Source organism: Oryctolagus cuniculus, chromosome 6 (assembly GCF_051225735.1).
Source record: "Oryctolagus cuniculus isolate XC-2025 breed Fujian yellow rabbit chromosome 6, ASM5122573v1, whole genome shotgun sequence".
Classification (NCBI taxonomy): Eukaryota; Metazoa; Chordata; class Mammalia; order Lagomorpha; family Leporidae; genus Oryctolagus; species Oryctolagus cuniculus.
The window spans coordinates 86814317-86826988 of NC_142872.1; the positions used below are offsets into that span (position 1 = coordinate 86814317).

A 12672-nucleotide genomic window follows, 5' to 3' on the forward strand; every position below is an offset into this window, starting at 1 on the left:
CTGGTTAAATAAAATGAGTCATAAAAAGGTCTTTTTCTAAAATTCTTTGTAGCATTGGAAATTTGGGGACCTCTGTTAAACAGCGAAGGCAGGATGATCAGAGGCTTCGGTTGCTGGTGGCCAGAAGGAGCTCTGAGTTGATTGGTCAAGGGCACCTCTGTGTGATGCAGGGTCCATCTGTTAACACCACTCTGAAGTCACTCAGATTTCCACATTGGAAAGTACACCTTTCTTCCAATGAAACTATTTCTTGGTAATAGATCTTTAGTCTACCAAAAAAAGATTTTCAGTGCAGTCCGATACTAACACTGTGGGTTGTGCGCTTCGTGAGGACGCTGAGTCGTGGGGAGCATAAGTAACAGTTATGAAACCATAGGTGCGGGAGCAAGGTTGGAACTCACGTGGTCTGACTTCAGAGCTATCAAAACCCTGAGCTCCTGGGTTTGGAGAAGAAAAATTACCCAGTAGACCTCCCCCTATCCCTTTTACCTGTAGGAGATAGTTCCAAGATCCCTAGTAGATGCCTAAAGGCTCAGAGAGTAATAAACTATATAATCTACAGTTTTCCCTTATACATACCTGTAGTAAAGTTTAAGGCACAGTAAGAATTGACAGCAGTAACTCATAATAAAATAGAACAATTACAACAATATACTCAATTTTATGTAAAGTGATCTCTTGATAGAGTTAAGACAAAGAATTTTTTACTCTATTTGAGACACAAAGATAGAGCTCCCCGTGCTGTTTCATTCCCCAGATACCCACAATGCCCAAGACTGGGCCAAGTTGAAGCTGGGAGCTTCACATGTGGGTGGCAGGGACCCAACAACTTAAGCCATCATTTGCTGCCTCCCTGAGCACACATTCACAGGAAGCTGGAATCCAGAGCCAAGCCCAAACTCTGACACTCTACTTACTATGGGATATGGGTGTCCCAAGCAGTTGTTAACTGCTATGCCAGACACCCACCTCTGAAGACAAACAATACATGGAGAGCGAAGCCCCAGGTAAGGGGAGGGCTGTTGTATTAGGATGATCTGAAATGTTTAGTGTTAGTACATTTTCTTTTTTCTCTCTTACCCTTCCATAACAAGTCTTGAGTTTGTAGTAGGGAATCAAAGCCTATTGAATTCGAGCCTAGAACAACATGAGCTCTGGCTAACCATACCTCATTTAGGTTTGAATTTATCTTGCCTTAGAAGCATTTCTGTTTTACAAAGAAACCGAATCAGAGAGCTCGTCAGTTGCAACCCGGCCACTTGAACCCAGGTCCATCTAACGCCACAGTTCATGTTCTTGACCTCTTTGCTGATGTAATATGCATTCCCCAACACAAATTGGGTGAGTGCTGGGAATATAGAAAAGCAAACAAAAATCCAGACTAGCCCCTGCTGTCATGAGCTTCCATTTTAGTAGGAAGAGATGGATGATGAGTTCTAAATAGAATGCTTGCAGAGCAAGGAATAAATGAAATGAGAGTGGCTGGGAAGGAGTTCTATGGAGGTGGCAGCACAGCTCACAGTTGAGTGATGGGAAAAATGCTCCATACAAAGGCGACAGCACATGCAAAGATCTTGCGTGAAGAAGGAGTTTGGAATAAGGATGGGTGGGCAGCCAGCCCATCTGTCTCAAAGAGTTAGGAGACAGGGCCTGGGTGGTCCTGGTGGAGGGTTTGGATTTCATTCCAGACATTCTGGAAAGTCCTTGGAAGATTTTATGCAGGCGTGGCTTTTAGAGCTAGTGCAGTTTAGATGGTGGCCTTTGGTGCAGTTAGATGCCACTTGGGATGCCTGCATCCATTTCAGAGTACCTGGTTCAAGCCCTGCCACCACTTGTGATCAAGTTTCCTGCTAGTGCACACCCTGAGAGGCAGCACATGATGGCTCAAGCACTTGAGTTTCTGCCACCATGTGAAAGACCCAAATGGAGTTCCTGGCCCCTGTTTTTGCCTGGTCCAGCTTCTACGGCTGCAAGCCTGGGGTGTGTGTGTGTGTGTGTGTGTGTGAACCAGTAGATGGAAGAAGTCTTTCTGTCTCTGCCTCTTTTCTCTTTCAAATAAAGTGGAGATAAGTTTCAAAGAGGAATCAGGGCTTGCAGTTGGGAGTCTGCTGTAACTTGGATTAAGATAGTGGGACATAATGGAGCTAGAAAGCAGTGGATGAATTTGGGATATAGAGAGCCTCCAAATTAATGCTTCAGTGCATAATGTAAACTAATTCTTTAGGATTTTTCTATTGAAAACTACTGAAAGGTAGAGCCAACAGGTAGAGAATGTTCAGCATACTTTTTTAAACAAATAGGAATGTGTAGTTAATATTTTGAGGAAAAAAGATACTAGAAACAAATTTTTTTCTTCATGTTCTGTTAAAAATTTTCCTTTCCAGTTCAAGGAAAATTACTTGATCATCTTTGGGAAGAGTTTTCAGGAATTATTTCAAACACAGTAGGTGAGAATTTATTAACATTGTTGAAATGTGTGTGCAATGGGCCAGCGCCACAGCTCACTAGGCTAATCCTCCACCTTGTGGCGCCAGCACACCGGGTTCTAGTCCCGGTTGGGGCGCCGGATTCTGTCCCGGTTGCCCCTCTTCCAGGCCAGCTCTCTGCTGTGGCCAGAGAGTGCAGTGGAGGATGGCCCAAGTACTTGGGCCCTGCACCCCATGGGAGACCAGGATAAGTACCTGGCTCCTGCCTTCAGATCAGTGCGGTGCGCCGGCCTCGGCGGCCATTGGAGGGTGAACCAACAGCAAAAGGAAGACCTTTCTCTCTGTCTCTCTCTCTCACTATCCACTCTGCCTGTCCAAAAAAATAAATAAATAAAAAAGAAATGTGTGTGCAATAAACATCTTGGTCTCTAGAGCCATTAATAAATTTAAATTAGGAAGCAAAACAGTGTAAATGACTTCTACTAACAAGCACTTAAAGTTAGAATAGATTTTATTCATTCAACATGGCACTCTCATGAGCAATTTTATGTATCTGAGCACAGGTAAGATTTACTACAGTTTTATAGACATCTTCTAGTAAAATAAACTATTTGACAAAATAGATGCATAAATTACTTTCCGGCATATTTCATCTAATGTAAGACTCCTTCAGTGAAGAGCATTTCGTCATTGAATTTTTTGGTAGGGGATACATCCAACTTGGAGAGTTCTGGTAAGTGACAAGATGGTCATTTCTGAAGTATTTAGGGCTATTTAAGTTGTTTTATATGTCACAACATAGCTGTATCCTCCTAATGGTTCTGTTGATCCATAAATGCTATTTTGGATCATAATCAAATATTGATCATGTGACTTAAATTGGAAGACTGAAGTAGTTCAATTTCAAATATTTTTTATTTATTTATTTGAAAGAGTCACACAGAGAAAGAAGGAGAGGCAGAGAGAGAGAGAGGTCTTCCATCCACTGGTTCACTCCCCACTTGGCCACAACAGCTGGAACTGTGCCGATCCAAAGCCAGGAGCCAGGAGTTTCTTCAAGGTCTCCCACATGGGTGCAGGGGCCCAAGGACTTGGGCCATCTTCTACTGCTTTCCCAGGCCATAGCAGAGAGCTAGATTAGAAGTGGAGCAGCCGGGACTCAAACCAGCGCCCATATGGGATGTTGGCATGGCAGGGGGCGGCTTTATCCGATACACCACAGCACCAGCCCCCAAATATTCTTGACATCTGACATCTTTATGGTCACAATGATTTACTAATAACTTGGCTCCTAAGCAGACTGAAATTTTCAACACTTGAACAAAGATGGCAGAATTCTGTACCCATAGGTTTATAAGCATGCCATGTAAGTGTTGTGGTACCTCCCCAGAGCAGGTTCCTTCCTGTGTGCCTTTCTTTCTCACACAGTCTTTACTGGCCTAGAGATAAATCTGCCATGGTGAATTCTGAGCTGTAACTACAGAGCAGCAAGTAATATTTCCAACATACAATAAATAGAAGCAATAAGCAAAAACGTTGGTCTTAACCACTTAAGGTGTCTTCCTTATTGTCCCTTTGTTGTCTCTGCAGTTTGAAAACTCATTTTTAAAATTACAAATGAGAAAAACTCAACTCCTTTATGTGATGAGAGCCAAGGATGGCAGTGGCTTCACATTCTTTGCAACTCAAACCATCTCATAATTATTAACCACAGTTCAAGAGACTTCAACCTGGATGTAGGCTGGATGACTGAAACCTAAGCAGGGTGCACATTACATAGTTTTGGAGAGAATACATGACATTTTAGAATACTGTTCAACGTGTTTCACCATGCTTCCTTAGGAGTCAAGAAGCTTTTTTAGAATTTAACATTTTCATTTGTTAACAGGCACTTACTTGTGAGTTGATCCATACCATACCCCAAGAGGTGAGGTCAGAGTTGCCTACCCTTTAGTAAGTCTGGGCCATTTGCCCAAGAACAAGAAATAAGAAGAATTTGGTGGCCAGAACTGGAATACAGACTTCTCCAGTGGAAGGGGTGGCTGGCTGAGGACCGTCTGTCTTAAGCATAAACCTGACATTAATGTTAATTCAGGCCTATGCTCTTGGAACCTAAAATAGTTATTTAGTAATTGATGGTACAGTCTGAAGAACAAAGCAGAAGTTTCCAGAATCTTATGCTGCAAGACAAAAGTGGTGAAAAATAAGATGTGTTTAAGCAATTACAAGTGTGCTTGACATCCACGCTGATGGGATGATACAACCTGTGCAGCTGACGAACTGAATATTTTGCAAATTGTTGAATGCTGTTCCCTGGGATTTCTGGACAGGAAACATTACCCATTCATCCATGGCTACGTTGTGTCTAAATGGCTCTGAAAGGCAGCACCACCTTGCAGAAGTTGAGATGACAAGGTCGGGAACCTCTGGTTCCTGCAGTGATGGCAACTAGCCCCAGCAGAACCGAGCTGCTGCCTCAATCCCCACCCACAGGGCTTTCCTGGGCTATTGTGGCTCTCACAACGGATTTGCATATCAGTAGCTGCAGAGCTAACGTTCCCTGCTAGGCTCAGGGGACCCTGTGAGGCAACTCCATGGTCCTTTCCGTCTTTATTGTCAGAGTTCCTAGAAATTGAGAAGCAGCCATTGTGCCCGACTGCGAAGGCATTGTGCTTCCCCAGGTGAAGCAGACCTGCTTCTCTGCTCCCGGCTCTGCTCCTCCAGCCCTGGTAGCTTCTGGGGAGCAGCTGGGCCCACACAGAACAGCCTGGAGGGTTACCTAAAAGCATTTAAAAACCTCCCTTTCCCCCTGTTCCTTTCCAAAATGGAAAGTTCCAATAGCCTCCAACCCTCCTTTTCTTTGAAGTCTCCTTTTGTAAAAGGACCTGTGTGTTCTGAAAGATAAAATAGAGGGAGGACCATGGTCACGGCCACTCAGTAACGAGGTGCTTGGCCTGGCTCCCAGCCCACTTGAAGGGAAGAATTCCTTTGGCCATCACAGTACCTGGTATGGGAGGGCAGCACCACAAAAGCTGAAGATGCTGTTTTACATTTCCACCAAAAAGCTGCCTTTTGGTGAGGAGTGGTTGGGTATCAATCGTCTATTACCATTGAAATCTTCCTGCCGGGCATAGTGACTGCCAAGGCCTAAATATGGTTTATGTTAAGAAAATGAAAGCTTTCTGTATTTGTGTTGTTGTTGAGTGTGATTTGGGGGCAGGTCAAATGAGCGAGACAGCAGTGTCCTGTCAAAGGTGGGAAGGGACTCGGAGACCACCTCCTAGGTATAAAATGCACGCAAGCAGAAAAGCAACTTTTAAAAATCACTGATTTCTCCTTTAGAGCCCAGGTGACTAAATGGCCAAGCACTCGTTTCCAGCTGATGTGTTTCCAACATGCTTCTCAGAAATCTGGCTTACTCAAAGTAGTGGACGGCTTTATTTCTGCAGTAGGTCCAGCATTCAGGCAGAAAGGAGCTGAGCGTGAGGACGACAGTTTGCTTGTGACACTGTGCCGCTGGATGCGTGCCCACAGATTTAAAATGCATGCTGGTGGGGCACGTTTGTTCTCAGAGATGATGCAGAGCCTCATGCCTCTCCCTGCTCTCCAGGAGACACTGAAATCCACCAGAACCTGGAGAGTGGGGGAGACTTGCTGTTTTCCTAGCTGTTCCAGGTACACATGATCCCAGCCAGTAGATTGGCAGTTGTGGCTACTTGCGTTGAATAATTAAATAAGAAGCTACTGAGCCCAGAGACTGCAGGAGAGGCCTGTGAGTTGGGCAGTTGTATTGGGCTCCCTGTAACGTTAGCTTCCTGCCCTGATCATCTCACCCGCAGCAGGAATAGCTTTCCACTTGTGTTGCATGAAGGAGAGACCATTTAGTTTTCCAAATTATTTTTAAAAGTTTAGAAACTTCATTTAGTCCCATCAATCTCTCCTGCATTGGCACACTCAATATGCCACTTTTCTAATGATGCCACTGTGACCAAAATGTGGTGACAGCAATCAGTCACCTGAGGATGGCATCTCTGCTGCCAGTGGCCAGGAGCCCATTTACTTGGACATTCACGCTTCAGAGATTAAATGCAGTCATTTTTTTCCCTTTGAGCCTCCCTACATTAAGTCTCTTAGGGACAGGTATCATGGGGTCTTTTCCTATATTAATTAAGGACTTTTTTTTAAACCAAAGCTCTTCATGCTAGACAAAGGGAAGACTAGATAGACATTATCCTTGTCCTCAGGCAGCAATCGATTGGCAAATACTGAATGTGCAGTGGGAGGGTGAGTTAGGAAGTAGGGTGAACGGAAGCGCATAGTCAGGGCCCTTGCTCTTAGGGCCTTAGCATGTTGCCGAGATAGTTCATGAAAATACCGTGTATCTGCCTGTGCTCTGCAGATTTCAGAGCATTGCGCATGCACTGTCTCCGCTGAGGCTTACAACTTCCCAATAGACGAGTGAGCTGTGAATTTAGATCCTAATGAAACTGAGATTCAGTGATGCTCGTTTAGCAAGTGACCTAGGTAGATCTTGCAGGCAGATCTCTGGAGTCTAAATCACACAGTTCAGTCCTTCTACCCCCCAGGGAACACCTGCCACGCAGGGTGCCTGTGCAGCAGCAGTGCAGGTGCTTTTCTGAACCTCACCTCCTCCTTTGTAAGTTGGGAAATGATAATGAATTGAAACAGTAACAGTTATGCCTTACAGTGTGACTTGAGGATTAGAACTAGAGACTATGCAAAGTCCTTGGCATCTGGCATTAAGATGGCACTCAGTAAACTAGAACTTTAAAACCATCAGCATTGTCGTCATCCTTTGATGAGTTCAGAGGAAGGCACGGAGGTTGGTCTAAAGCATTGAGGGAGTGGCCGGGGTGCTAGAATCCGGAAGGAACACTCTGTAATGATGAGGCTTATGCCAGTCCAGAGACACAGACAATTCTCAGCTGACAAAGCAGTGCAAACTTGAGCCATGAGGAGGGAGCCAAGGGGTGGGTGGAAGCTTCTAGAAAGCTGGCTCTCAAACCCTAGAGAAGACAACTACCAGTGGGGCCTCATGCACAAAGTTATTTTTTAATTTTTTATTTGAAAGGCAGAGAGACAAAGAGACCTTCTATCTTCTAGTTTAGTCCCCAAATGCCTGCAACAGCTAAGGCTGAACCAGGCCAAAGCCAAGAGCCACAAACTCAATCTAGGTCTCCCATGTGGGTGTCAGGAGCCCAAATACTTGGGCCTATACCACTGCCTCCCAGGGTGCACATGCAAGAAGCCAGAATCTGCAGGGAAACTGGGACTCAAACCAGGCACTCCAGTTTGGTGGGTGGGCATCCTTAACTGGTACCTAAACCTCGGTGCCAAATGCCTGTCTCAGGAGCTGTTTTTAAACTTTCAGAAAATACAATCTATTCTCACTTCCTCTAATGCATGCAGACATGTGATGTTCTATTTCATTAAAAATAAATAAACAGTCATGCCCTTTAAAACTATTTCATGACCCCATCGTGGCTGGTGGCCTGCACATTGGACGATCCTGCTTTAAAATCATCTTCATGCCCTGGACCTAGGAATGGGCATTGTGGGAAGGGAGCCCAGGCTGGCCCCAAGGAACTTGGGTGCGCCATGTTATGTGCAGGTGTTTTTCTGGAGAGACAGCCTCCAAATTCCCTCTGGTTCTCAAAGTGTCCCTGACCCCCTTTCTGGGAAGGGAGGGAGAAATGAAAGCAGAGATACAGCTCTGAGTTGGGGGGAGGCGACCTGCGTCTGCCTGTTCCGCCGAGCAATGACATCACGCCGTGGTCGTCCTCAGCAGCCTGGCACCTAGCACCCCTCTCACAATGTCGGCTATTGTGTATGCTGTGCCTGCGTGGTGGCAGTACCACGGGGAAGGCTGTCCCCCATTGTATCCGTCCCGAGCGGGTGGGAGTGTGTGTTCTTAGGGGGGTGGGGTGAATTAGTTCCCTCATTCATGGAGACACACACACACACACACACACACAGTCAGATAGGAATGCAGAGCGATCTACTAGACCTGGAGGACCCTGGCCCCAGTCCCCAACAAAGCTCCAAGACAGAAGCGAATCCTGGCCTCCTGTCTGGCTGCTGGAAGCCGGCCACACGACCTGCACGGCGTCCCTGCCAAGCCACGCAGGTTCCTGGACGCCCAAGGTATGCCCGCCCCTGCCAGATGGCAGACAGGCCTGCGGTGGCCACTCCCTCCGCCCCAGCACGCCCAGGGCCCGGCTCCTGTTCCTACTCGCCCTGGTCTGAAAATCAAATCAAAACAAAACAGAGTAGGCCCTGGAGAGTTGCCCTCGGCTTTCCCTCCTTACTGGGAGGAAGCGGCGCTGGAAGGGAAAAGGCCTTTCTGCAAAAACTGCCCGCCTTCGGGCCAGTCTGGAGTTCTGCCTTCCTTACGAAGCCCCAGCTGCACGCATGCGCCACCGCGCAAATGCGGAGAAGCTCAGCGGTGAGGGCCAGGGTGGCACAGGGCAGGACGCCCTCTGGGTGACGGAGCAGATTCAAGCTGTGGCGGGGCAAGGGGGCGATCCGGTGGGCGCCAGGTCCTCGGCCGCGAACAGCCCGTCTGCTTCTCCAAAGCTCCATTGAAGAGAGCTCGGTGACAAAGGTTTCAGAGCTCGCACTTGGTGAAGTGGGAAGGTTTCTGTGCCATCAGGGGCTGGGCCCGTTGGGTTGTCATTGGAAGTGCTCAAGTGCAGGTGTTCCACTAGGAAACAAGGGCCTGTCGTGTCTTAGGGGCTGAATTGTGTCCTTCCCAAATGCTTACAGTGAAGCCCTAACCCCCAGTGCCTCGTGATAGGCCTGTATTTGAAGACAGGGCCTGGAGGGAGAGGATTACTCTAAAGTAAGGCAGTGAGGCTGGGTCCCAGCCCAGCAGGACTGGCGACTGGCGTCCGCACAAGGAGAGGAGTTCACAGACTCAAGGACTCAGGGGCAAGCCCAGGAGAGAGGCCTACCAGGAACCCCTCCGACCTGGTGCAAGGCCAAGATCCTCAGCTTCTGATCTGGCTTCCTCACATGTCCTGAGAGGCAGGAGACAAAGGCCCAAGTGCTTGGGCCCCTGCACCCACGTGGGAGACCTGGATGGAGTCCCTGGCTCCTGGCTTTTTCCTGGCAATTGTGCGCATTTGGCAAGTGAACCAGCAGATGGAAAATCAATCTCTCTCTCTCTCTCTCTCTCTCTCCCCCTCTCTCCCTCTCAAATAAAATGAAAGTAAATAAGTAAACAAATGATTGGTTTTACAAGGAGCCAACCCAGCTGGCATCCTCATCTTGGTCTCCCAGCCCTCACAACCCTAAGAAAGTGCACCTCCACTGTGTGAGACACCCAGTGTGTGATGCTTTGCTATGGCAGTGCTCAGGGACTGATAAACTGAATCTTTTGTGAATTGATGTAGTCACTGTCCCTATCAAGTCTGGACAGCCACACCAGAACAGGAAAGGGTCAGAAATACCACAGGAGCTAAAAGGCAGCGTGATGCTGTGCTTGGGGCCTGGAGTCCGGTTGAGTCCCACTCAGCCCATTCCTAGTTGTGTGCCCGGGACACCTCCCTGGACTTGTTTCCTTTGGTGCAACAGTGGGATGGGTGATGCTGGCACCTGTTTCCTAAACCTGCAGAGAGGATTCAGGGAATTCACAAGCATCAAACCTTTAGTCCCACCCTCACCTGCTGAGCCCTCTTCAAGCAATTATTTTGTTCTTGTTACAAACCTAAAACACAGGTCCAAAACTGGGACCTCCTTCTTTCCAGATGTGGGACCTTGTGAAAGCCATCACCTCCTCAGAGCTGCTCCATCTGCACCATGAAGCCCATAGTGATGCTTGCATGCACTCTTGGATCTAACGTTTTGTTACTTTTTTTCAAGATTTATTTATTTATTTATTTATTTATTCAAAAGACAGAGTGACAGTGAAGGAGACACACACACACACACACACAGAAATCTTCCATCTTCTGATTCACTCCCCAAATTCCCGCGACAGCCAGAACTGTGCCAAGTAGAAACCAGGAGCCAGGAATTCCATCTGGGTCTCTCAAGTGGGAAGAAAGAACCCAAGTCCATAGGCTGTCATCTACTGCCTTCCAGATGCCTTAGTAGGAAGCTTAATTGGAAGACTGGAAACAGAGGCAGGACTGGATCCCAGGCTCTCTCATATGCAGCATGGGCAACCCAAGAGGAAGTATAACTCAATGCATCACAATGCCCGGCCCTAACCTTTTTATTATTCTAATGAATATTGATAGAATGAACTATTCTTTGTAAGGACTAGTGACATAGGAGAAGCATACCACCTTTGGGGGTTCCTCTGTGGGTTCATGGCTGGCAAACCCAAGTACATGTGGATACCTGTAAGATACATCTTTCCAAAGGGTCTCCTTAAAAGAAATGTGCCCTTGATTCTGTAGGCAATAACACAAAAGGGAGGAAAAAAGCAAACTGGTACTTTTAAGCAGTGCAAAGTGACTGCAGTAAATCTGTTTAGGTATCATCATGTTTGACTTTAAGAAAATGGCTGAGCTATGGGCAAGGTAATTCAAGAAGATATAAATGGCTGCATTATAATAAGCAGACACCTATTTTAAGCATGATCTATGTTTTTGAGAAAATTCATTACAATAAGTCTTACAATACCAACCTCTTCAATGAATTTTTCATGTCTGCATACCAAGATATATATAAAACGATCGTAATCATGTACCTTTGGGGCAATGCTGAGCGCCAGCTGTTTCGGGGATGATTTATGGGTTGCCACGCTCAAGGTTAATAATCAGAAGAAACAGGTTACAGTATGCAACGTATTTATGTCAGGTTAGAAGTTCAGTTAGTGGAGATAGCATGCTATAAGGAAGCACACACTTTTAATTATTTTCTACCCCCCCCCCCATTTCTCCACAATAAACTAAGAATAAATGATTTCTTACATAGGGAAACCTCTCTGCTGAACGTATCTACTGGTTACTGTTGGCTTTATTTAAAGGGAAACCACAGCTAAGACTTCTAAGCTGTACATATGAAAACACAGCTTGAAGGTACTTAAACATCTGTGCAATGGGCCGACGCAGAGGGTCTGATGGAGCATTATAAACATCGAGGTAATTATGCCCTGATTGAATTGCAGTGTTTTGCTGCTAGCGGGGTTTCTAACAGGATTTTCAGAGACGTGGCACATACAAGCCAGAAATCAGTCTCCAAAAGTGCCAAATGTAATGAGCCTCCTCCCCTTGGAATGATTGCATCTGTTTCATACACATCTCAGAAATGCTGCTTGTTAAATTGAGACAAAAATTGTATCTTGTTGACCTAGGAAACTTTTTTATATGATAAATGTTTAGAATTCATCACTTCTGAGTTAGTATGTTTTTAAAGATTTCTTTATTTATTGGAAAGTCAGAGTTACAGTGAGAAAGGGAGAGACAGAGAAAGATCTTCCATCCTTCCATCCTCTGGTTCACTCCTGAGATGGCCACAAGGGCCAGGAGCCAGGGGCCAGGGGCCAGGAGATCCTTCTGGGTCTCCCACATGGATAGCATGGGACCAAGCACTTGGGCCATCTCCCACTGCTTTTCCCAGGCAATGCATTAGAAGGGAGCTGGATTGGAAGTAGAACAGCCTGGACATGAACCTGCACCTGTATGGGATGTCAGCATTGCAGGTGGCAACTTTACCTGCTATACCACAGTGCCTGCCCTGAAACCTTTTTTTGTAATAAAGAGAAAAAAAATATTTTTCCTGCAGAGGAGTTAGTTTCCTTAAATACTCCCAACAACTAGGGCTGGGCTGGGCTGGGCTAAAGACACAAGCAAGAAACCCCATCTATGTCTCCCACATGGGTATCTGGGGCCCAAGTACCAGGGCTGTCATCCTCCACTGCCCTCTCCAGGCACATTAGCAAGGAATTGGATTGTAAGTGGAGTACCTGGGACTTGAACTGGCACCCATATAGGATGCCACCCATATAGTGTGCCAGCTGCCTAACCCACTGTACCACAATACCCTATTTGTCTATATTGATTACTTTAGCTTTATAGTAAGTCTTGAAGTCAACTTATATGTTTTCTGAGTTTATTCTCTTTCTAAATTGTTTTAGCTATTCTATTACCTTGTATTTCCACATAAATTTTATTTTTTTTAATTTTTATTTATTTGAAAGAGGGATTTCTCATGGCTTGGTTCTTTCCCCCAAAAATCTGCAACAGTTAGGGCTGGGCCAGACTGAAGCCAGGAG

General features: G+C 46.2%; 1 long non-coding RNA gene across 3 annotated transcripts in view; it reads left to right on the plus strand.

The window, feature by feature from the left end:
- Positions 1–8410: 8410 nt before the first annotated feature.
- LOC149126221 (uncharacterized) overlaps positions 8411–12672 on the plus strand; it is a 35236-nt gene continuing 30974 nt past the window's right edge. For 2 of the 3 annotated variants that reach the window (XR_016235679.1, XR_016235678.1), the window contains exon 1: positions 8411–8591. This is a non-coding gene — a long non-coding RNA (uncharacterized LOC149126221). Of the gene's footprint in view, positions 8592–11372; positions 11540–12672 lie in introns of all 3 variants that reach the window. The other variant, XR_016235680.1, reaches the window with a different exon arrangement.